The 24,503-nt window shown below is 42.8% G+C and overlaps 1 protein-coding gene across 9 annotated transcripts in view; it reads left to right on the forward strand.

The window, feature by feature from the left end:
- Positions 1–24,503, forward strand: part of SVIL (supervillin) — a 241,506-nt gene that overhangs the window by 125,364 nt on the left and 91,639 nt on the right. For all 9 annotated transcript variants that reach the window (XM_081228434.1, XM_081228436.1, XM_081228438.1 and 6 more), the window contains exons 4-5: positions 13,681–13,738; positions 19,504–19,595. The gene's annotated coding sequence lies outside the window, so the exon portion shown is untranslated. The remainder of the gene's footprint in view (positions 1–13,680; positions 13,739–19,503; positions 19,596–24,503) is intronic.

Consider the following 24,503-nt stretch of genomic DNA (forward strand, 5'->3'; position numbering starts at 1 on the left):
GTGCAGCCCTATCCTCGCCACTCATCAGGCTCACCAGTCACCGTACAGAAGCCTTCCTTCATCAAACTCGTCCTCTGATTCTATTTCCTTACATCACAAATGGCATGGACCAGTGGTTTTCAAACTTCTGACCATCTCAGAATCGTCTGCGGCAGGGGGACCTTCATTTTATTTTTTTAAAATATAATTACAGCTCTGTTATATATATATTTCTTTTTGAAAATATTTTGGCCACAGTGCGCAGCATGTGGGATCCTAGTTCCCCGACCGGGGATCGAACCCGCTCCCCCTGCATTGGAAGAGCAGAGCCTTAAAAAAAAAAAAAAAAAAAAAAGATTATTTATTTATTTATTTATTTTTTAAATTTATTTTTGGCTGCGTTGGATGTTTGTTGCTGCGCGCGGGCTTTCTCTAGTTGCGGCGAACGGGGGCTACCCTTTGTTGCGGTGCGCGGGCTTCTCATTGCGGTGGCTTCTCTTGTTGCGGAGCACGGGCTCTAGGCACGCAGGCTTCAGCAGTTGTGGCACGTGGGCTTCAGTAGTTGTGGCTCGTGGGCTTCAGTAGTTGTGGCTTGCGGGCTGTAGAGCGCAAGCTCAGTAGTTGTGGCACACGGGCTTATTTGTTCTGCGGCATGTGGGATCTTCCCGGACCAGGGCTCGAACCCGTGTCCCATGCATTGGCAGGCGGATTCTTAACCCCTTCACCACCAGGGAAGTCTCGGAAGCACAGAGTCTTAACCACTGGACCACCAGGGAATGGGGGAGGGCCTTCATTTTTAACAAGCACCCCACATGACTCTGAGGGCACCCATGTTTGGCATCATTTGCCTTTTATCAGGTGTGAAACTGACTCAGAAGTGCAAATATATCTTTAGTCATTTCTGCGAGCAGAGTAGAATACGTCTTCGACATCTTTCTCATGACCTTCCATTGCCACTCAATGTGTGAGCACAGGATCTGCTTTCTCGGTGACTCTTGCCAAGGGAAAAACCACCACGAACAGTCAGGTGTCACTGACACCCCTCTTCCCCCCCGGCCCCAATCAACCAGCAAATGCATTGGAACCTGTTTTCAGACTCTAGGTAAGGTCTTTGGGGTACCAGGTAACATAACCTTTGGGAGACATTAGAGGCACTGGGAATGGCAGATTGCTGCATTTTTCTTGGGTTTTCACACTGAGTATTGTGGAGGTGGCCATGGTGTTGCTTTTATTAAGATGCCCTTCTGAGGACAAGGAAGCCCAGAAATTCTTTTACTCAGAGCTGTTTCCTTCAAATCACTCCGGCATAACTCTGAACAGTTAGGATCTATCAGATATCAACAGTGATTTTACATGTTTACTTGTCTGCCATCTGGATTTTTAGACTCTTAAAAAATTCTCCTATCTGATGATTCAGTATTTCCTTGCTTTCTGTTCATGTGAAAACCATCCACTAGTGAGTATTGAGCGGCTGGCATTCTCCTTCTTTCCTGGATCATTGTAATCATGTCCGTGTCCTTCCCCTGTGATGGGGTATCCCCTCAGTGAGATGGGGCTTGGGCCCCTGCTGCTCTAAAGAAAGGGTGTCTGCACCTTATGATGTTCTAGGAGATAGCTTCAGATTTTATACAGTAAACACCTAAGTGTCTATTTATTCATCACATCCCCGCGTAAGGACCCTTGGTGTGTTGGTGCCCTGACAGGTCAAGAACATCCTTGGTGTCTACCCGACCCAGGTCGGCATCCGTCTTTGGTCCCCTGCCCTTCAGGGGAACTGTGCCCTGGATGTCCAGCACCTGCCTGCATTTTGTGTCTGTCTGTGCTTTACCTACAGTGTACATTTTTTTAAATTGTGGTAAAATATACGTAACACAAAATTTACCACTTTAACCTTTAAAAAAAATTTTTTTTTCTTTTCTTTTTTTTAAATTTTATTTTTGGCTGCGTTGGGTCTTCATTGCTGCGTGCAGGCTTTCTCTAGTTGTGGCGAGCGGGGGCTGCTTTTTTTCGTTGCGGTGCGCGGGCTTCTCATTGTAGTGGCTTCTCTTGTTGGGGAGCACGGACTCTAGGTGCTTGGGCTTCAGTAGTTGTGGCACGTGGGCTCAGTAGCTGTGGCTCGCAGGCTCAGTAGTTGTGGCACACGGGCTTAGTTGCTCCGCGGCATGTGGGATCTCCCCAGACCAGGGCTTGAACATGTGTCCCCTGCATTGGCAGGTGGATTCTTAACCACTGTGCCACCAGGGAAGTCCCCCACTTTAACCATTTTGAAGGGCACCATTCAGTGGCCCTAAGCACATGCACATTGTCGTACAGCCATCGTCACCATCCACCTCCAGGGCTTTCTTTCTCCCCCAACTGAATTTGTTGCATCAAACACGAACTCCCCAGCACCCTCTCCCCCTAGTTCCTGGTGACCGCACTCTCCTTTCTGTGTCTATAAACTTGACTCTTCTGCTTTTACCTCTTCTCTGTGGCATCATGCAAGGTTTGTCCTTTTGTGTCTGGCTTGTTTCATTGAACATGAGGTCTTCAAGGTTCATCTATGACACATGTTCATAGCATGTGTCAGAATGCCGTTTTTTAAGGCTGAATAATATTCCACTGTCTGTATATCTTAAGCACGAAACTGACCTTTGTCTATTTTTCTCTTGCTCTGAGAAACAGTTGATTATCCTCTCTAAGCTCGTTGGATTGTTTTCCAGCAAGATTCACTAGCTATAGATTCAAAATCGGCCAGAAGTTCAAATGATTCAATTCTCACAACAAATGTTAGCATTACTTGTTTGAACATTTAATGTAAAGCATTAATAAGTCTTTTGAGGGATTGCAGTAGGCCTTTTCTTTAAAAACGAATTCTTGAATATAGCAAGACTGGCATGGTCCTTTCAGCACATCTGATAAATATCTTTGAGTGGTCATATTTCTTATTGTTGAAAGAACTTTCGCCTTTTCATCTCTGCATACGTGGCCTGTATTAAATTACCTTACATAATCACACAACACCAAATTTTATTTGCAGACTTGCCCTAAATATTACCACTAACCAAAATTTACAGAGCATTTCACAATGCATACTAAAATGAGGAATCTGGAATGCATGAATAACCAGTGTGTGATAAAAGGGAAATGAAAGGGACCAAACGGTCTCCCTGCTGATGGGATTACCTCATGGCCGGCCATTCTGCCCCAGATTAAGAGTCTAGGCACATAAATAAGATCCACTAAAGAAAATGAGAATACCCTTTACAGCTGCTGCCAGCGTACAGAAGACTCCTTTCGTAGGCTGTAAAAATATATCCTTCACTTTGGAATGTCAGCCCAGCCATCGACTTTAGTAGCTTATGGTAGATTTCATTAAAATCGTGTGGCACTTCTTAATTTTAGGAATGCACTGATAACTCACAATAGTGTGTATTCGGACAATTGTTAGTCACCATTTCACACCAGCCTGTACTGCCTTAAATTTCAGGTCACTTTCCTGTGGTCTGGGGCTGCCCCAGTTGCAATGCAGGGAGCACGATAAGAAACACAGGGTGCCATCACACAGCCCTGTGCCCTGTACCTGCAGGTCTTTTCAGTATGTAGATCCCTGCATGGATTAAATAACATGTTCCAGTGTTCAGGGTGCCTCCGCATCATTTTCTCACTGAGTCATGACCTCGCCTTTGTATTTCCCTCTTTGATTTTTATTTTGGCTGCCTGCCCAGTGAATGGCTGTTTTGCCTTTAGAGATGCATTTTAAAGGGTCAATCTAGGCTTGCATATTTCTCCCAGATCACACCGTATCTCAGTTTTCTCATCTGCAGGGGGTGATACTAGTAGGATCTCCTAGAGAGAACCACATGAGTTAGCGCCCTAGAGCAGGGGTGCCCAACCCCCGGGTCGTGGACCTGTAGCGGTCCCTAGCCTGTTAGGAACCGGGCCTCACAGCAGGAGGTGAGTGGCGGGTGAGCGAGCGAAGCTTCATCTGTATCCACAGCCGCTCCCCATTGCTCGCATTACCACCTCCTGTCAGCATTATGGTGAATTGTGTAATTACTTTGTTATATATTACAGTATAATAATAGAATAATAGAATATAGAGTATAGTAGTATATTAGATAATAATAGATAATAATAATAATAGAATAATAATAATAATAGAAATAAAGTGCACAATAAATGTAATGCGCTCGAATCATCCCGAAACCATTTCCCCCCTGACTCCGGGCAAGGAAACATTGTCTTCCATGAAACCAGTCGCCGGTGCCAAACAGGTTGGGGACCGCTGCCCTGGAGCGTTCAGCCCTGCGCCCACCCCACCGTGCTGTCAGCAGCCTGGCCAGGTCTTCCCAGCGTCTGCCCGTCATCCCACAGGGTATGGTAGAAAAATGGCTGGTTGCCAGTTGGGGAATTTGGCTCTTTCCCTTTTCACTGGCTTTGTTTCCATTTCGTCCACCGTGGTGATGACTCCCAAAGAACAGCTGCCCCTTGTCCTGCGGGGATGCATGAATGTCCTCAGCTAGAACCCGCCACAGGACCGCCGGCCCCACGGTCTAGCCGTGACCACGCAGCACACTCCCTCAGGGTTTAACACCTTGATCCTTTGTCATCCGACACCTTATCTTTGGACCTTGGCAATGGAGGAGGTGACCCTTCTTACCTGGCCTCCTAGTGACGTTGTCCACAGCTGTACAACAAGAATCATCTCGCTGGGTTTTCCCATTACGAGACATCCCTGGAGAATCTTTGACCTTTTCTTTCTGTCGCTCCCCCAGCACTCATATTCATGCTCCCCGTAATAGCCTCACATTTCAGGAAAGACAAGACGACTTTAGAAGGAGTCTCAAGGAGGGCCCACCCGGGGTCAAGTTTGAGAAGGCCTGTGTTGCGTGTCATTGAGGGCATTGGCCAATCTCTGGGTCAGCTTTATTTATAGCCAAGAAACGCTTACAGTAGGCTGAGAAGAAATAGGCAGTTTGACCTTGTGCCATCAGCCCATGGGCACTCTTCCGATCATGATTTTGCCCTGGATTTTTAGGCCAGCTCTAAGCCTTGGGATCTCAGAAGGACCTATTACCTCCATCTTTATTTGTACTCAATTGTTTTGGTAATTATAGAAGCCGTTCATGCCTATTGTGGAAACTTTGGAAATAGAGAGGGGAAAACATGGAGAGAGTTATCTCTGAGTTGGGAGACAATTCATGCTTTGGGATGTTTATTGTCTTTCTGATAAGGTCTGTGTGTGTGTGTGTATCTCACATATCATGAAAAATGTTCAAATCACCAATGGAGTTTCAGATCTGGTTTTCTTGTGTGATTGGTTTACCCATTCTTCTCCATGTCCCCCTGTGTGGGCTGGGTCCAGCTTTATACGTGTATAAACCCAACTGTGGTAACTATCCTCCTCCTCTTTCCCTGGGTGCATTTCCAGAAGTAAAATTCCTGAGTCACTGTTTTATACACTCTTCACAGTTGCTAATAACATCCATACCTTGTCCTTCTGCCATGAGGTGAGGGCCTTGGGGTGGGGAGGAGGAATCGGAGACTTAGCAGCCGCCTCCTTGGTTCGTGACACTCACCCACACCAGGCACACTGGCTTCCGTCTTTGCTTTGGGTCTCAGATACGCCCTGGTTACTCATGTCTGGAGTCAGCGCTGGTCTTGATGAACATCTGTGGCACCAAAACCAGACCAGGAAATCATGTGAGATTTGTAAAAAGCAGCCAGCAGCTGGCTTGCCTCCTCTTCTTGGGGTCAGACTGATCTTTTTGCCAATTAAGGCAACCCGGGCTCTTGGGCTGGGGGACACCATGACCTCAGTCCAGGACGAGTTTACAGCAGTGGCCCCCATTCTTTTGTGCCCAGGCTAATGTGGGACTCTTCCTGGGGAGAGTGAGAGGGTGTGGACTTCCAGCCTGGCATTGCCACACCATGAGCTGTGTGATCCCGAGAGAGTGCTCTAACATTGTGCAAAAAGAAAGGCACGTGTGGGAATGTCAACTGGTGCAGCCACTGCGGAGAACAGCATGGAGCGTCCTCAAAAAACTAAAAATAGAGCTACCCTACGATCCTGCAATCCCACTCCTGGTCATATATCTGGACAAAACTGTAATTTAAAAAGATACATGCACCGCGGTGTTCGTAATAGCTCTATTTACAATAGCCAAGACATGGAAACAACCTAAATGTCTGTCGACAGAGGAATGGATAAAGAAGATGCAGGGTATGTATATACACACAGTGGAATACTACTCAGCCATAAAAAAGAATGAAATAATACCATTTGCAGCAACATGGATGGACCTAGAGATTATCAATAAAGCGAAGTAAGTCAGAAAGAAAAAGACAAATATCATATGATATCACTTATATGTGGAACCTAAAATATGACACAAGTGAACTTATCTACTAAACAGAAACAGACTCACAGATATAGAGAACAGACTGGTGGTTGCCAAGGTGGGGAGGGATGTATTGGGAGTTTGGGGTTTAGCAGATGCAAACTAGTATATATAGAATGGATAAACAACAAGGTCCTACTGTATAGCACAGGGAGCTATATTCAGTATCCTGGGATAAACCATAATGCAAAAGAATATGAAAAAGAATGTATGTATATGTATAACTGAGTCACTTTGCTGTACAGCAGAAATCAAACACAACATTATAAGCCAACTATACTTCAATAAAAATTTTTTTAAATTTAAAACTAAAATAAAAATAAGAAAGAAGGCCAAGTGATCAGAAAGGCTTCTTCAGCTCCAGTTTTCCCAGACTCCAAGATTTTGGATTTACCAAGGCCTGTTCAGTTGTCTTACTGGTTCCACTGCGGGGCGTCGGCATCTTGGTGGCCCATCCGCAGTCCTTCTTGGTCATCTAGTGCCCCTCCAGCCACCACCCACGCGTCGTGACATGACGTGCCCAGGCCTGCAATGGCGACCTCCCTCCACCCCTCCCATTCACACATTGATGCCCCTTGTGCCAAAGCTTTTCTGCATGCTCATCTACCGGAAACTTAAGCATTGGCTTCATTTCTTTTGAATGTCAAGATTAGAACTTCAAAAACATCCAATAAAATATTTTACTTCCATAAAGAATTGCTTCTGAGTATTGCAGATTATTGTGCTTTGAAAAAGGAAAAGATGAGTGTTTCTAAGCGGACATGGTGGCAGAGAATTGTGTGTGTCTCGTGTACCACCAGTGATTCAGTGATGTTGTTGGAAAGGAAATACAGTACTTCCCCTACACAGGAATGTTCAAGTTGCAAACTTTCAAAGATGCAAACGTGCCCCCGTATGCCAGCTGTTGTACTGCTCTACTGTACTTTCCAAGGTACCGTTCTGTGATATTAAAAATGTTTGTTTTTTGTGTTTGTTTGCTTTCTGTGTATTATTTGTGTGAGAAGTATTATAAACCTATTACAGCACAGTACTATATAGCTGATTGTGTTAGTTGGGTACCTAGGCTAACTTTGTTGGTCTTACAAACAAATTGGACTTAGGAATGCACTCTCAGATCAGAACTCGCTCGTTTGTAGGAGACTTAGTGTACAGCACCATCACAGTTTTAAATTAAGATATCTTCTCCCTGAAATTTAAGAAAATCACAATCACAACTTACAGCTTTCTCTTCAGATAAATAGAACGTGTTCACCTACAAAATTATGTAGGGAAACGTTTGCCTACTTTGCAGCTCCCTGTGTGAAAGAGCCAGCCTAAAATAATATAACAATTATTAAATATATAATTATTATATTATTATTCATAATATTATTTCTAATTATTGGAGAGTGAATGAAAAAAATCTCATGGCTACTTTCTACTGTTGTAAGATGTAGCTTTCTTTGAGTCTTTTTTGGTTTCATATGGATGGGGTACTTAAATAGGAGGTCAAGTTGCATATCCGTAGTTTAATAAAGACTTTTGTGCTTTTTCTTTTTAACCATGAAGCCGTATTTAAATCTGTGTGCTTTGTATCCTAACTGATGGGTGAGGTAAGTCATCCTAGGAAGATCCCATGACCAATTTAAAGAGAATATCCAAATTCATTTTATTCTGTACTGGAATTGCATTTAAAAAATTTAAGCCAGAATTATTCCATAATAATAATTCAAAAGAAACATTTAGAGTCACTTAGGATAATTCTAATTGAGAATACTATAGGAAGAGTAGTTTTCAGGAATGTAAGTACTGTGCTTTATAAATTAAATTCTTTACCAAGGGTTATTTATAAACACAAACATTATTCCATCTTATCTACTTATTCATTTTCAGAATCAGTTGCTTCTACAACCCCCCCTCCTCTTTTTCCTACAGCTCCTTTGGCTTCTTGCCCCTCCTTTAGCCGTGGCCTGACGATGAAGTTTCCGCTTCGATTATCCAGAGCACTTCTGTGGTTCCTCGCTGAGTTCTTTTCACCTGCCCTATTTGCCATTTCATCCCAACTTTAGGAGAGTTGGAGTAATCAGCAGTAAAGAGGAAATGCCACATGCCGCTGCCCCACGGAGTGGCCAGTGTACCTTCCGTTGCTGCGCCTTAATGAATTTGCCGTATAAGTCTTCCTTTCCAAGTGAAGTTTGTCGTTTAGAAATCACTTTAAATCAGTCTGGTTTGAAAGCAGGATATAAATTCAATACAGATCATTTTCGAATGGCACCTTTAGCCTTTAGGAAAAGAGTATTGCATTATTTCCTATGACCATTCAGCAAACATTCACTGCAGGCTGGCTGTGCAGCAGGTGAGTGTTCAGTACTAAACATACAAAGATGGACAGGCTCAGGGTCGCTGCCTCCTGGGGGGGCGCGGTGAATGGGTGCAAATCATGTCCCGATCCCACCCCTCCCCTCAGGACCCTACGGCTCTGTCACTCAGCAAGTGTGTACCCAGCACAAGTTGCTTCTCTAGCCCTCTGTTTCCTCCTCACCTTGTGAAGGAGACGATTGTCCTAGGCTCTCTTCAGTGCTCCTTTTGGCTGTCAGATGGTCAGAGTCCCTAATTATAGCGTGTTTGTCTGGAGTTGCCTTATCACTGCTTAGCCCCACCAGCTACACGCTGCAGTTAAAAATGAACAGCAGACTCCAGCATTTCCAGTTCTGCATGTAAGGAGCTTGGAAGTCACCACTTCATCCCAACAACAAGTACAAAGCTGAACAGACTGAAAAATCAACAGTTCTTCTTGGGTCCGTCAGAATTGGGAGGACCAAACCACTGCCTCTAAGGTTAGAACACAGGCCGATACAGGGAGTCGTGTCTTACTTAAAGGAGCAGGGACTCCCAACCAAAACAATAGAGCAGACGTAGTGTCTTCACCCAGTGGTGCTGGGACAACTGGACATTCACATGTTAAAAAGAAAAGAATCTAGACAGACCTTACACCCGGCATGGAAGATAACTCAGAATGGATCATAAATGTAAATGTAAAACACAAAACTATAAAACTGCCAGAAGATTACCTAGGAGAAAACCTCGATGACTTTGGGTATGGTGATGCCTTGTTAGATGCAACACCAAAGACACGATCCATGAAACAAATAATTGATATGCTGAGCATCATTAAAATTAAAAACTTCGGTTCTGGGAAAGACAATATCAAAAGAATTAGAGAAACCACAGACTGGGAGAAAATACTTGCAAAAGATGAATCTGATAAAGAACTGTTATCCAAAATATACAAAAAATTCTTAAAACTCAACAATAAGAAAACAAACAACTGAATAAAATTTGGGCCAGAGACCTGAACAGACTCCTCACCAAGGAATAGATACAGATGGCAAATAAGCCCTTGAAAAGATGCTCCACATCATATGTCATCAGGGAAATGGAAATTAAAACAACAGTAAGATGCCACTACACACCTATCAGAATGGCCAAGATCCAGAACATTGACACCACCCAGTGCTGGCGAGGATGGGGAGCAATAGGAACTCTCATCATTGCTGGGGGGAATGCAAAATGGTGCAGCCACTCTGGAAGAGAGTTTGGCAGTTTCTTCCAAAACTAAACATACTCTTACCATATAAGCCAGCAATCATACTCTTTGGTATTTACCCGAAGGAGTTGAAAATGTATAGCCTACACAGAAGCCTACAATGGATGTTTAGAGCAGCTTTATTCATAATTGCCAAAACCTGGAAGCAACCAAGATGTCTTTTAGTAGGCAAATGGATAAATAAACTGTGCTCCATCCAGTTATAATCCAGAATATTATTCAGCACTAAAAAGAAATGAGCTGTCAAGCCATGAAAAGATGTGGAGCACCCTTAAATGCATACGACGTACTAAGTGAAAGAAGCCTATCTGAAAAGGCTACATGCTGTCTGATTCTAACTACATGACATTCTGGAAAAGGCAAACCTATGGAGACATAAAACCATCAGTGGTCTCCAAGGGAGGGAGATGAATAGGCAGGGCACAGAGGGTTTTGAGGGCAGAGAAAGTGATGGGTACGTGTCATTGTACGTGTGTCCAAGCCCATAGAATGTACAGCACCAAGAGGGAACCTCGCAGTTAGACTATGATGCCTATGATGGATCAATGTTACCAGGGTTCACCCTTGGTAACAACTGTAGCATCTGGTGGGAGATGTCGATGATGGGGAGGGCTGTGCACGTGTGGGGTGGGGAGTATATGAGAACTTCGCTTTTGTAGTAAACCCAAACCTGCTCTAAAAAATGTCTTTAAAGCAGGTTTGGGTTTACTACAAAACTGAAGGTCTCACATCCTCGTGGCGCAGTGGTTAAGAATCCACCTGCCAATGCAGGAGACATGGGTTCGAGCCCTGGTCCAGGAAGATCCCACATGCCGGGGAGCAGTTAAGCCCGTGTGCCACAACTACTGAGCCTGAGCTCTAGAGCCCATGAACCACAACTACTGAGCCTGCGAGCCACAACTGCTGAAGCCTGCGTGCCTAGAGCCCATACTCCGCAACAAGAGAAGCCACCGCAATGAGAAGCCCACACACCGCAATGAAGAGTAGCCCCCGCTTGCTGCAACTAGAGAAAGCCCATGCGCAGCAACGAAGACCCAATGCAGCCAAAAATGAATAATAAATAAATAAATAAATTTATTTATTTTAAAATGTTTTTTAAAAAGTAAAATAAACAGGGTCCGTAGAATAAGTAATACTTAAGAGCATCTGTCTCTAATTAAAATTTTTGAACCTCTAGTAATATCTGTCTTTTCTTTTCCCACAATTTCACTCATATGTTGTTGATCATCTTAACTCTTAACTATGGGATTTTGGCTCCCTGTTCGATAAAGTATTTCATTGAACTCAGCCAAAGCCAGACTCGGAGCGGCCTGGGAATAGTTAGCAGTCTTCCCTTCTTCCCAGTACATTGAGAGTCTTTGTATGGTTCTGTTTTTATTTGTTTGTTTATTTTTAAGGCAGGGAGGAGTTGTCCTGACTCTCCCAATGGTAGTTAGGTTACAGCATTGTCTCCTAAGCAGAAGCTGTGATTTGGCCATGGCTTTGAAGTAGTAACCTCATAAATGTCCCATCCCTGGAATCCAGTCTATTTTAGCATCCACAGGCCTAATTTCTGCTTGTAATCTGATTACGGGGTTTGAGCTCTTCTAGCCTGCAGTTTCTTGCTGTGCGTTTACTGTACTCTCAGGGACACCAGTGCCTGATTGCTCTAGCCCTGCGCTGTGAAAAGCTCAACCTAGTTTTGCTCAGACAGGCCTCAGGCCGTGGCTGGTTGAGAATTAGCTGTGGAGCAGGCTCTGTCCCTGAACTTTCTGTGCGCAACCATGTTCAGAAGCCCAGGGATTTCTAGCTACTCGGGAGCTTTCAAGTTCTCTGAGAAACAAGGTAAGGCGAGAGAAATGCAAAATGCACTGAAGTGTCTATTTCATAACATCGGGAATGTCTTGCATCCTCCATCTTGTCTTGGATGCCCCTGTTACACGGTTCTGTGGTTTTCTCAAAGGATACCTTAAATGTCTCATTGACTTTATAAGTTAGCTTATCTTGTGATTGCTGAGAAACATGACTTTTCTTTTTCTGTTGTAAGTTAAAGATATTGCTCAACCACTAAAGCCTTTATGGAGGAAACACTGCAGATTATATTGGAATGCCCAAACTTTGGATTAAGTTCTGGATGTGCTGTACTTTAGCTAAAATATTTTTCTAAACCAAATGTTATATCTACTAAATTATTTCCAGTAGGCAGTGGTGTTTGTCTTTTTACGAAATCTTCATGGGAGACTGTTTGGACCAAAATGTTGTCTTTTTAGTGGCTTCCTTTTGAGCCCAGAGGAAAAGATGTGCTCTCAATGTAACTACTGAAGTGACATCTCAGATTCAGTTCACTGATTGAACCAAAAGGAGATGCTTAGGTTATCTTGAATGACACATTGGAAATTCAGCCATTGTCTATAAAAGTATTTTCTAGCCCAAATGCATGATTAGGAAGTGATTTGAACAATTGAGGCATCCGATTCAGGAATTTTCTTCTACGATATTTGATAGCTTTTTTTTTTTACATCTTTATTGGAGTATAGTTGCTTTACAGTGCTGTGTTAGTTTCTGTTGTACACCAGAGTGAATTGGCCATATGCACACATATATCCCCATATCCCCTCCCTCTTGAGCCTCCCTCCCACCCTCCCTATCCCACCCATCTAGGTCGACACAAAGCACCAAGCTGATCTGCCTGTGCTTTGATAGCTTTTCGAACTGAGTTCTCTTTTTCTAAATGTGTCACAAAGATATTTGTGTAATTAGCAGAAAAGCCTAGATGTTTAACTGGCAATATACATTTCATTTTGTTGTATTTCTCTAGTTGGTCGGAATTTCCAAATTCCGGGATTCAGGATGTATTTTAATGACTAATGACATGTTGGCATCTGGTATATCTTGTACCTCCTTTTCCTCAAGCTTCTGCCCCCAAATATTAAACAGTAAAAGGAATTTCCACGGGGGAAGGAATTTCTGTAAGTGGTCTAATTGTGGTTTTCTGGGTGGACAAACGGTTGCTATATGCCAAAACCTGTAAAACAGATTACTTACCCAAAGCCGGCTATAAATATGTCTGTGCCTGGTTTTCATTAACTCACTCGATCTGTGTTTTTGCTGGATGGGATTGTTACCAGCTGTCTTTACATAATATATGTCTTGTCTTCAAAAATAAATAAGTGGCGAATTCGATGTATTGTTATTATTTAGATCTTAATGAAGGCAAATAAAAACACAGCTGAAGTGTTCCCACCCCACTGTTCATCAACCCCTCATGTGCCTGCACCCCACCAAGCATTCTTTAAAAGCATCTCAAATATATTAGGCAGTGATGACTTTCAACCTTCCTGGTTACCTGAACCAAAATTGTTTAATTTTTTTCGCTCCTTTTTTTTTTCCTGAGGATAATATCCATGTTTTTCAGTATTTAATTACTTTGAGTTACTCTTGTAGCCATAGAGAATTTAAATGATAGCATTGAACTCTGTCAGAATTTTTTTTTTTTAACCCATGGAGTATCTTGGCTACTATCAACCAAAACCAAAACCAAAAAAAACTTGCCTAAGTAAAATGTATGTGGTGGAATTTGATTCATAAAGGTGTCCTTTTTGTATTCACATTTCTGGATCATGGTTTCCTTTTTCTTAAATGCTCTCAAAGGGAGGCTGAAGAATTTTTTTTCCCATTGGAGTTTTTTTTTTTTTTTTTGGTTTTAACTGACTGTGTGGGTATCTCAGTCTTATATTATTTCTTTCCCCTTAGATTTGAACAAGAAAAACTTAAGCCTTGCTGGATTCCCGCGTCGAAGAATAGTTCCAAGGTAAAGTAGTCTTTGCTCAAGGAATCTTAAGTTTTGACGATTTGTAAGAGCTTTTGAAATTATTCTCCTACATTCCTAATTCATGAGTTTTAAACGTTTGAAAAAAAATGTTTTTTCCCGAGAGTTTGACTTGTTAAAACATGCGAAGCGAGCTGATTTAGTGCACTCAGCTAGCAAAGATTCTTTTTGTATTTAATGCTTTTTATGGGAACTTTTTGCGAAACCGGCTATTGGTATCTCTGTAATTACAAACTTGTCAAGGGCTGTTACCTTTTCTGTCTCATACCTGCCTCTAAGCATGGGATGTCCTTTTTGCAGTCTATCCCTCGAGTAAGGGAGCTCTTCATTGTTTAAGGAAGGATCTAGCCTGTTCCTCCTCCCTCTCTCCCTTTCTTCTCCCCTTACTTCCCTCCTTCCACCCGTCCACCCACTCCCCTGTCCAGGTGAGTCCTTGCTGCCTGGTCTCTTAACCTTTCTGCACTTCAGTTCCATTGGCTGCAGGATATTATGGGTGCTAATTTGATTTACCTGATGTGCTAATTTGATTTACCTGACGCAGTACATCATAACTGATATGAGATAATACAAAAATTAAAGTTTGTACCAAACAAGGCAGTTGTATTATCTCAGATGCCTCCTAGTACATCGCTGTCCCTAACAGGTTTTGAGATTTTTCAAGTAGAGGCACAAAATAATTATCTCTTACACACCCAGGTGTGGTTTTCAACATACACTTTATTATGCTAGAAGGACCCAACCCAGATCTACCCCTCATTCCACTCGGATGCTCCTGTTCCTAATGTATTACGTAAGACATCGTTTCTTTACTTTACAAGTTTGTATTTCAGTAGCATTGGGATAAACAGTTGTGTCACCGCTGTCCTCGCCAGGATGGGCCTGGCTCTGCATTTGCAAATGTTAGCACTGACCTTGTGAGCGCACTGGATGGGGTAGAGCTCTGATGAATTGCATGCACGTCTTACTGTCAGGTGAGGAGGCACAGTTGTCAGTAAGGTTGTCTCACTTGACTCATGAAATCTCACTCTTCTAGTGCTTGACACAATCTCCCGTATTTCTCATCTTTGCCATCTTTTTAATAGAAGCTAAGGCCTATGTCTTAGTTCGTTCAAGCTACCATTGACTGGGTGGCTGATAAACAGTAGAAATTTATTTCTCACATCCAGAGGCTGGAGGTCCAAGATACGGGTGCACCGTGGTGGGGTGAGGGTCCTCTTCCGGGTTGCCCACTGCTGATTTCTTATATCTGCTCTTAGTGGAATGGGCCAGGGAGCTCTCTGGGTTTCTTTTTATAAGGGCGCTAATCTCATCCATGAGGGCTCCACTGTCATGACCTAAAATCACCTTCCAAAGGCCCCACCTCCTAATATTATCACCTTTGGATGTCAGGATTTCAACCTATGGATTTGGGGGAACACAAACATTCAGACCACAGCAGCTTCATTCCCGATACGTCCCTAGCAGGTTGGTTTAGCTGTAATAGACCTAATAAGTGACTAAGAGAATGGAAGAACAGGAAGGGAGTTGGGAAGGAAAAGTATGAACTATGAATGCAGGTCAGTCACTTCAGTGGAGAGGGACTCAGAGGACACAGCCGTTCTAAAACGGCGTTATTTCACGTGTACCTATTAAAACAGTGGCCCCCTTGCTATGCTCCTAAGTGTAAAATGGGCTGGAAATACAAGAACCTGCCTCCTTCAAAGAAATCTAGTCACCCAAACACCAGAGGTGAAAATATGAGGTAATGGATTTCATCTCCCCTATCTTGTAACTTAAACTTCAATAGAAGAGTGAGCAGATGTTGGGGAGCCCTTCACTGTGTGGACACTGAACAGTTATTCTCATATTCTATCCCACATTGTGTAAAAGATAGAAGGTAATAACAGCAGAATATCCTGTCACTTTAATAAAATTTCCCCTTGTTGCTATTGCTGGCATTTAAGTAGGTTAATGGGACACATTAAAAAAAATTATCATGGAAGCAAAGGGCAAGCTCTTTTTAGATTACTGAAGCAGAAGGAAAGAGCTAGAAGCATGAACAAATTAGTCATGAAGAGTGAGCTCCATTTCAGAGGAGATGAAGGTAGATAAGACATATTAAAGGTGTTTCTTCATATTAGAAGCTTTTAAAATTATAATTCCAAAAACTGAAGACTGTAGCATGTGTTCATTATATATGGAGAGATAGTTTCATGCTGAAATAGAGGATCCCACCTGGAGCTGTGGCAACCCTCCAAGACCCACAGAGGTTGTCCAGGCAGAGACCCCTGGTCCCCGAGTGGGTGACGATGAGGAAGAACGCAACCCAGCATCCGAAGCTTGGGTTTGGAGTCACCAGTTGTGTGAGCTGAGGATGCTGCTCTGGGTGCCTCTGATTCAGAAAAGCAAGAGGCTGTTAGGGCTTTGGGGTAGGGGCGGCCTCCGTAAGTGTCTCACCAGCCATGATGGTCAGAAGGGGTTGCTCATTCACGAAGAGTCCACACTTCTTTACCAGCGTGTCTTGCCTGCATTTTCACTGCTGCCCGGTACCCTCGGGCATCGAAAGTCCAGGGCAGACACGTGACCTTTTTCAAAACCTGGTTTCACGTTGATTTGGGGGATCTTGTGTCGGTCACAGCTCTGTGACAATCTTAAGTAGGGTCGTTGGTTCCGACCCATCCTCATTCGTTCGACCTGCCCATCTGCTTCCTCAGAAGTTAGCAGCCATTTGGTGAAAATAGGAGAGAGAGGCAGGAGAAGCAGGAACAAAATGCAAAGATGACCATGTGGATTCCAGTAAGAAAAGTTTAGCTCGAAGGTGGAGACTTGAAAAACGGAATACTTCATAAGCAGGCAAACATACACATATTTTCATACATGCATGCCAGGTGGGCAAAGGTAATAAGGAGAGATGTTTTCCCAATTATATGTTATTCTAAAGAAGAAAGGAGGAGAGGAAGAAAGGAAGGGAGGGAGGGAGAAAGCAAGCTTATAACTGATGTTATTGCATACATGCCCTTCTAATTAGTCTCAGTATTTCTAAAGCTCTTTGCCCCATCACATCAACAGTGTATAAACTGTATGCATGAAACACTTCAGAGTGAGTCATACTAGACATTTGAAATATTTTACTGGAGCCATTCCTTCATTCATTCCCTGTACATTTATTGATTTTTTAAAAATATTCTTAAGGGCTTCCCTGGTGGCGCAGTGGTTGAGAGTCCGCCTGCCGATGCAGGGGACGCGGGTTTGTGCCCCGGTTCGGGAAGATCCCGCATGCCGCGGAGCGGCTGGGCCCGTGAGCCATGGCCGCTGAGCCTGCGCGTCCGGAGCCTGTGCTCCGCAACGGGAGAGGCCACAACAGTGAGAGGCCTGCGTACAGCAAAAAAAAAAAAAAAAAAAAAAAAATATATATATATATATATATATTCTTAAAAATCAATCATTTAAAGTGAGACACTTGTAACATGTTCTGTAAATAGGAAAACAGGATAACATGAGAGAAAATAACAGAGGTGCATAATATAGATTCGGTTCTGGTGGGACAGATACTGGGTCAGAGGGTTCTTTCTTAAGGAAACAACCTTAAACTGAGGCCCAGACCAGAAGCAGGACCCAGCCACGATGGAAGGAAGCAGGAGAGGTGAGAATTCAGGTGGAAACAGCATTTACAGTGAACCACATGAAGAGGCCGGAGAGGTTTTCCTAATGTGCTCTGGTTTTCCATTCGTTTCTGACCACCTGTAAGAGGCTGTCCTTCCCATCGGCACAAACACATTTGTAATTTGTTTCAAGAAAGTAAGTGCGTGTGAAGCCAGGGGTGTAGGGTGATGGCTTGTGAACCCCACTCTGTAAAAGTTCAGCAGTTTCTTAGTCTTTATCAGTGGCTTCATTGAGCTTTTTGATGAGCAGATGAAAGGGGAAAAATAGAAACACAGATGTTTGTTTTTGAAAATATGCGATAATATATTTGTACCCCAAGGTCAGTGGCCAAAGGAGTTGAATATTTCAGGGGCTGTATCATTTCATCGTAATACAGGATTTTTTTCCCTGAGATTTTTCATTTCCCAAAGACAGTACAAAACGTTATCCGGATATTTCAAGCAGTTAAATAGTCAGTTAAAATAGCATGCCATTCCTTAAGTAGGGTACCTTTGTGCAGTTGCTTACATTTTTAGGTCTAGACTACATCATACCTCTGAAACAGACACGGAGAACAACTGTCATTGCATTACGATTCACTCTCGAGAAGTCAGGGCTGATTCCAAGTTTCTGACCTAAGCAGGTGTCTTAGGATCGTCAAGCCAGCTGGACTGTGGTTTACAAAGACTGTACTCATTCTCAAGACTCTCGATGTGAACGTGGCACTCATCATCCATTCCCATTCCACATTTATAAGCAGTAACTAAGATTTGAGATGAGCTTGGCTCTAGGAAGATGGGATGGCCATATTTTGGAATGTGCAGGCGATCCTTGAAATTTAATTTAATTGACGTATGGGATGTAGGTAATCCACGCGCCCCCTCACGTGGCACCCACAGCACGTCCTCAGTCTCCCCTCGGGCCTCTGTGGACACGCACCCCTGCCGGGCACCAGCACAGACAGAGGACCATCAACAGGGACGGTCAGCGCACTGGGTGTGTTGGCAGGCCTATTGCCGCCTCTCCAGAGGTGATCGTGTTGCTGGGGAAGATGCGTTTCCTGTTTCCCTACGTTCGTTTGCTTCCTGCAAGGCAGCAGCTCTGGCTCGCCGAACTCCAGGCACGTCCCCACGGAGACCTTGAACTTGTGGGTACTGAGTCTTGGGGCGACGGCGCACCGTGTAGGAGCCTGAGCGACATGTGCGCCTCGTGTACGGTTCTTGCCGCGTGGGCACAGCCTCGAACGGTTTCGTGATCCGGAAGCCGAGGCTGGCAGTGGTTCCGGGGGTGTTGGGACTGGCTCGCACCCCTCGCCCCCAGCGAGTGTGCCCATGTGCAAAGGGCACTGAGCCACGGGGTAGCTGGCAGAGTGGCGGTGCCGGGGGAGGGGAGTGTTTACACCACCAGCCAGTGCTGCCCGACAGGTGCTTTGCGGGGCTGTGGGCAGGGTGGGCGGAGGAGGAAGCCGGCTGTTAGGCCTGCACCGGCACAGCGCTCAGGGGGCCACACCCAGAGGGTCTTGTGAAGCTATAGCTCCTACCCGGGAGGGCTTCCTGTAGGAGGCAGGTGCGAAGCAAGCGCTCAGTTCCTTTCTCCGTCTCCCTTTTCCGTTGCTTGTTTTTCCCAGACAAGTTTTCATGAACCTTCCAGACCTCTTGATTTCTCGTTTGTCTGAAGGCATTTGTTACTTTGATTTCAACCCAGAGGAAAGCACGTGGGTCACCTAGACAGGTTGCTGCTTTTCTGAGGAAGAGGCTGTAGCACAGAGAGGTTGAATGAGCAATCCAAGGCTGCACAGCTCTTGGTGGCTCTCGAAGAGGTTGTCGCTCTGAGCCAAGGCACCGGACTCCCAGCGCAGCGATGTTTTTACTCCCCCAGACCCCGGACCCGCCTATGCTGATGTAATTATTTAGCTGCACCCAAAAATCATATTAACAAAACCATAAATAATTGAAAAAAGCTACCAATTGACTCCCCCAAATAAAACTTTTCACTTGTGATCTACACACACATGTTTAACTATGTATAACAGTAGCATAATTTTTATGTTCTGTACTGTTTTGGTTCATATCAGATACCAGGGTTTACAATGACCTTAAACATTTTCTTAATGGAATTATTTTTAGCTTTCAGAAAGAGTTCTTGCTTGAAGACAAAGAACCGCTTGCTAACCACAAGAGGGGAATCGATGCTCAGCTTTTAGCTGCCCTCCCTAAAGGTGAGGCTTCTAGATGGTTGACAAGTGTACGGTGCGTGTAAGTGTTGTGTGACCTGACTTTCTTGAAGGAGGCCCTACACTAACCTCCAGCTCTCCTCTCCTCCGTGCACCTTTCTGTCTCTTCCAGGAATCAACCTCAAAGTACCCCTCTTGTTGCATGGTTAGACCTCACCTTTCCACCAGTTCCCTCCTTTCACTTTAGGCATCCTCAGGTTTTCACTGGAGGCTGGTGCAGAGGATGAGAGAGGATTCCTAGAATCAGCCTCACCTCATCTGTCTCCTACCTCTCACCTTCTCCACGGGTGGGGGGTTCCGCTCATTGGCCCATTTCTTCTCTGTCCACCCCCTCCCACTGCTTCCAGCCCCTGACGCTTTCCAGTGCTAGGAAAGGCATTTACACTTGATATCTTTCAGCTCCCAACTGGGGTACACACTGGGCAAGCAGTGCAAACTGCATCGGAAACATCTCTCTTCTTACCCAAGTAGTTACTCACACGTTTGCTGAATTTGTATTTTCATTGGGTAAGACGCATATGCAGTCAAATATTTGCATCAGCCACCAGCCCACTATGCCTAGTTCTGCCCGTGAAATGATGTGAACATTACCTGAGCTTTGTTTCTCCCAAATGTAACCCTAATGCAGGGGAGTACCAGCTCACAAGCTGTTTTCATCCTAGATGAGCTGTGTAACCCTTACTTCAGAGAAAACAGCTTTTCCAGCAATTCCACTCCTGGGCATATACCCAGAAAAGAGGAAAACTCTAATTCAAAAAGATACTGGCACCCCTATGTTCATAGCAGCACTATTTACAATAGCCAAGACATGGAAGTGACTGAAATGTCCATTAACAGAGGAATGGATAAAGAAGATGCAGTACATATATACAATAGAATATTACTCAGCCATAAAAAAGAATGAAATAGTGCTATTTGCAGTAACATGCATGGACCTAGAGATTATCATACTAAGGGGAGTCAGAGAAAGACAAATATCAGATATCACTTATATGTGGAATCTAAATACTGATGAAAATGAACTTATTTATAAAACAGACTCCCAGACGTAGAAAGCAAACTTATGGTTACCAAAGGGGAAAGCAGGGGGCACGGGGGGGATAAATTAGGAGTTTGGGATTAACAGATACACACTATTATATATAAAATAGATAAACAACAAGGACCTGTAGCACAGGGAACCATATTCAGTATCTTGTAGTAACCTATAATAGAAAAGCATCCGAAAAGTCATATATATATATATATATATATATATATATATATATGACTGAATCACTTTGCTGTACACCTGAAACATTGTAAATCAACTATACAACTATACTTCAATAAAAAATAAATTAAAAAAAGGAAGAAACAGCTTTGATGAAAGGCCAGAATTTTTTTCTATTCTGAAAAAAACCAAACCAAAAAAAAAAAAAAAAAGCAGCAACAAAACACATGAGATGAAGCCCAGAAGAAATTAGACCAGAAAAAAAAAATAGTCTCTTAATAGAAATGAAAACCAGTTTATACAGGCCCACTGGCAAATTTGCACACATCACGAGGAACTGAATGGGTCGTACGCCTGGACACAGGGTGATGAAGATGGATACTTGAAGGACCCCAGGGATCTGGCCCGGTGGAAACAACTTAAACAGGGAAATTTTTCAGTTTTCAAGTACTTAACAACACTGTCAACTGAAGTGGAGGCTTATTCTATGTTGCTCCGGAGGCCAAAATAAGAAGAAGGTCTAGAATTACAAGGAGGCGGGTGAGATTTCGTGGGAGAAGGAAAATTCTGATAGTTCATAGCACGTCGAAGTGAAATGCACTGCACTGTGATCTCATTCGTTCTCCATTAACTGGTCAAGTCAGGTCATAAGCCACGTAGTCAAGGGTAGGACAGATGCCGTGAAGGGTTCCCACCTGGGAACCCCAAGTATGAAGTGGAAAGGCCCTTCTAATTTTTTAAGACTGTTTGTGAAAGACAAACAGTTTAATCTGAGCCAAATGTAAAAGTCTATGAAGACGATCAAAACAAAGAATAAGAATGAACAACTTGATTTTAGCAATAGCTTAGATTTGACTCATTAGGGAAAGTTATATAAAGCTAAAGTTTTCCCTCTTCCTCTCTCCCCTGCCCCTAGTGCCTTCTTTTGATGAATAATAGACAACATTAAGATCATAAAAATTAAGAACAGGATGAGAGCCTAGATTCCTTAAGGTTCAATGACTTGGAACTCTACATATAACAAAATTTAAAAATGCATAAGCTTATTAACGAGTTTTATTAAACATTTTACCATAATTGGTAATAAAAATCATGATTTTCACCAAAGATCATTAACTTTATGTACTCACCAGATTTATGTTTCTAAATTAACAAGGTCTTTAAAACATGCTTTTAAAGTATCAGAGTCCCTCTTCCCCTGAATTTCATCTAAATTCCCACAGTCTTATTTTACAGTCTTTACTGGTTATCGGTTTGGGCAGGTGTGGTTGCAGAGACCCAGCTATTCCCAGTGAACTTTCCACTTCCATGTTCGTTATTCTTTCAGTTCTTAGCAATAGCATGTTAAAAATAGGAATTGATTATGACTTTTAATGGCATGGAGTTTCATGTACGTTTATAAGTTTACAGAAGTCTCTTCCTGTTCACTTAGTGAGGGATTTTTGCGTCCGTGAAATTGAGCACTAAAATGGTCATTGATTTTTCTCTAAGGAACTTCCTTTAACTGTGTATCACAAACAGGTAATCAAGGGATTAAGACCCTTTACCTGTGTAAAACTTATATTAAAATAGATTTTGCATTAAGGAATTATGAAATGGACCAAATATATGACTCTACTTTTCTTTTTTAACAGCTTCATTGAGACATAATTCCTATACCATACAATTCATCCATTTAAAGTGGACAGTTCAGTAGCTTTTGGTAGATTCACATAATCATGCATTGATCGGCAGAGTCAATTTTAGAACATTTTTATTTTCCCCAAAAAACCCCTTCTCTTAGCCATCAGGTTTCCCCCTCATTCCTCTAGGTTTGTGATGACTTATTTTAGAAGTCGCTGGTCTTTATATTAGTGGCTGCCATCCACGTGTAAAAGTTAAAGGGGATTACTCCTGGGGAAGAAAGATACGTCTTCAGAATATTCTGGATCTGGCCTGTGGTATCAAATGCAGGCAGGGAGAGAGCTGTTCTTGGCAGTCCCCCTGCCACTTATATTTCTCTGGAAGATTCTACTGTACTCAGGCTTGGGAGACTGAACTCAACAATAACTTTACCAGAAAGCCTGTTCTCAGAACTAACTGAAGAAAAATGTTTCCCAAGAAAAGCACCTAAGAGACCCAATTATCCTGAGTATTGGTATTATATATTATTACAAAGTATATGAGGCAGTTAAATATTTTTATAAAATATTATAGCCCTGATGCCAAAGTCCCTTAAATTGCCTTTCTTGGAAAATGACCAACACAAGGCCCATCAGAAATAACTGAAGAAATAGACTCACAGAATCCATATTGCTTAGGCAAGGGCAGCAGACTAAAATCACAGGTATAATAAGGGTAAAAGTCTCAATGCACTTGAAAGCAAAGTAGAAAATTTGTTACAACAGAAGTTAGATCAGCCGTGCTAGTTTCTGTCTGGATTTATATTGATGAATATCACTATTTTCTGAACCATGTTTTAGTTATATACATATGGCATAGCATACCATCAATTGAATTATGGCTTTTGAATCTAATTTTTAAAAAATTCTTATTCCTTGTTTTGAGGAAATAGACACTGAAAAATTTAGAGGTAAAAAGGGCATCAGGCTGCAACCTACTCTTAAATGATTCAGAAAGATTAATATGTAAATATGTGCATTTGTATGCATGTATATATACACAAAAATATACATATGGAGAGAGAAAAAGAGGGTAAAAAAATCAATCAAATGTAGTGACAAATGTTAACATATGAAAGATGTCTTTTAATTTTTCTGAGTCTGAAATTATATAAAAATTTTAGAGGAAGGAAACCTTTTGGGAGATTATAAATAGTAATAAACTATATTCAGGACTGGCAATCAGAAGATAACAGTGATAGAAGAGTCCGTGGTCTCTATACCTGATACGTGGAGTGATGACATGTTTCCACAGTCGGGGCAATTTCCATGATTTTTTAGTATTAGCTTCTTTTCCAGTGCTTTATAATAAACCCAACCAAAACTCAGGGGGGGTGCCTAACAAGGACTGCACGTGCCCATATGAAGGTTTTCTGTTTCCTGGAAAGGAATGAAAAAAGTACACACGCACATCAGCCATTCACATAAAGCATCCTTCTCTTTTATACAACCGACATGTTTTCACATGGTATAGCTGTATCAGAGTAATTATGTTACATGTGTGTTTTACTAACTTTGCTTTTAAATGGTAGGCTTGGAGAAAGGAAACCAAACTCCAGATGTCTCTCTGTTCCTCCTTTTTACCTTCCACACCATTTCTTTTCTCTGTTATCTCATGTCTGTAGGAGTGAAGCAGGTGTTGGTCCTCAAGAATTTATTTGTTAGAAAGAATAGACTGAGGTAACTTATTTACTGGGGGAATTTTTTATTTTCCCAGAAGATTCACTGTAGATTTCCACGAAGAATTAACAAGCTCACGGGCCCATTTAAAGTATGGCTTGATTTATGACCTTATTTTGTTCCTCAGTAAATGATCAGAGAGGACTCTAAGGTTATAAGCCTTGAACTGGTTTTGAGCTTGAATCTAGGCTTGATTGAAAAGAAGGCAGTGCTTGGCTAGTGGTGTCTGTGGTCACCATAACCCAGGGTGTGGAGGACATCTCGTGAGCAGGCTGCCTATGTGTTATCTTTGTCCTCTCTGTCCTGGGATCAGTGCAGGATGGTAGCATCCGAAGGGGG

Source organism: Mesoplodon bidens (assembly GCF_964165515.1).
Source record: "Mesoplodon bidens genome assembly, chromosome: 3".
Taxonomy (NCBI): Eukaryota; Metazoa; Chordata; class Mammalia; order Artiodactyla; family Ziphiidae; genus Mesoplodon; species Mesoplodon bidens.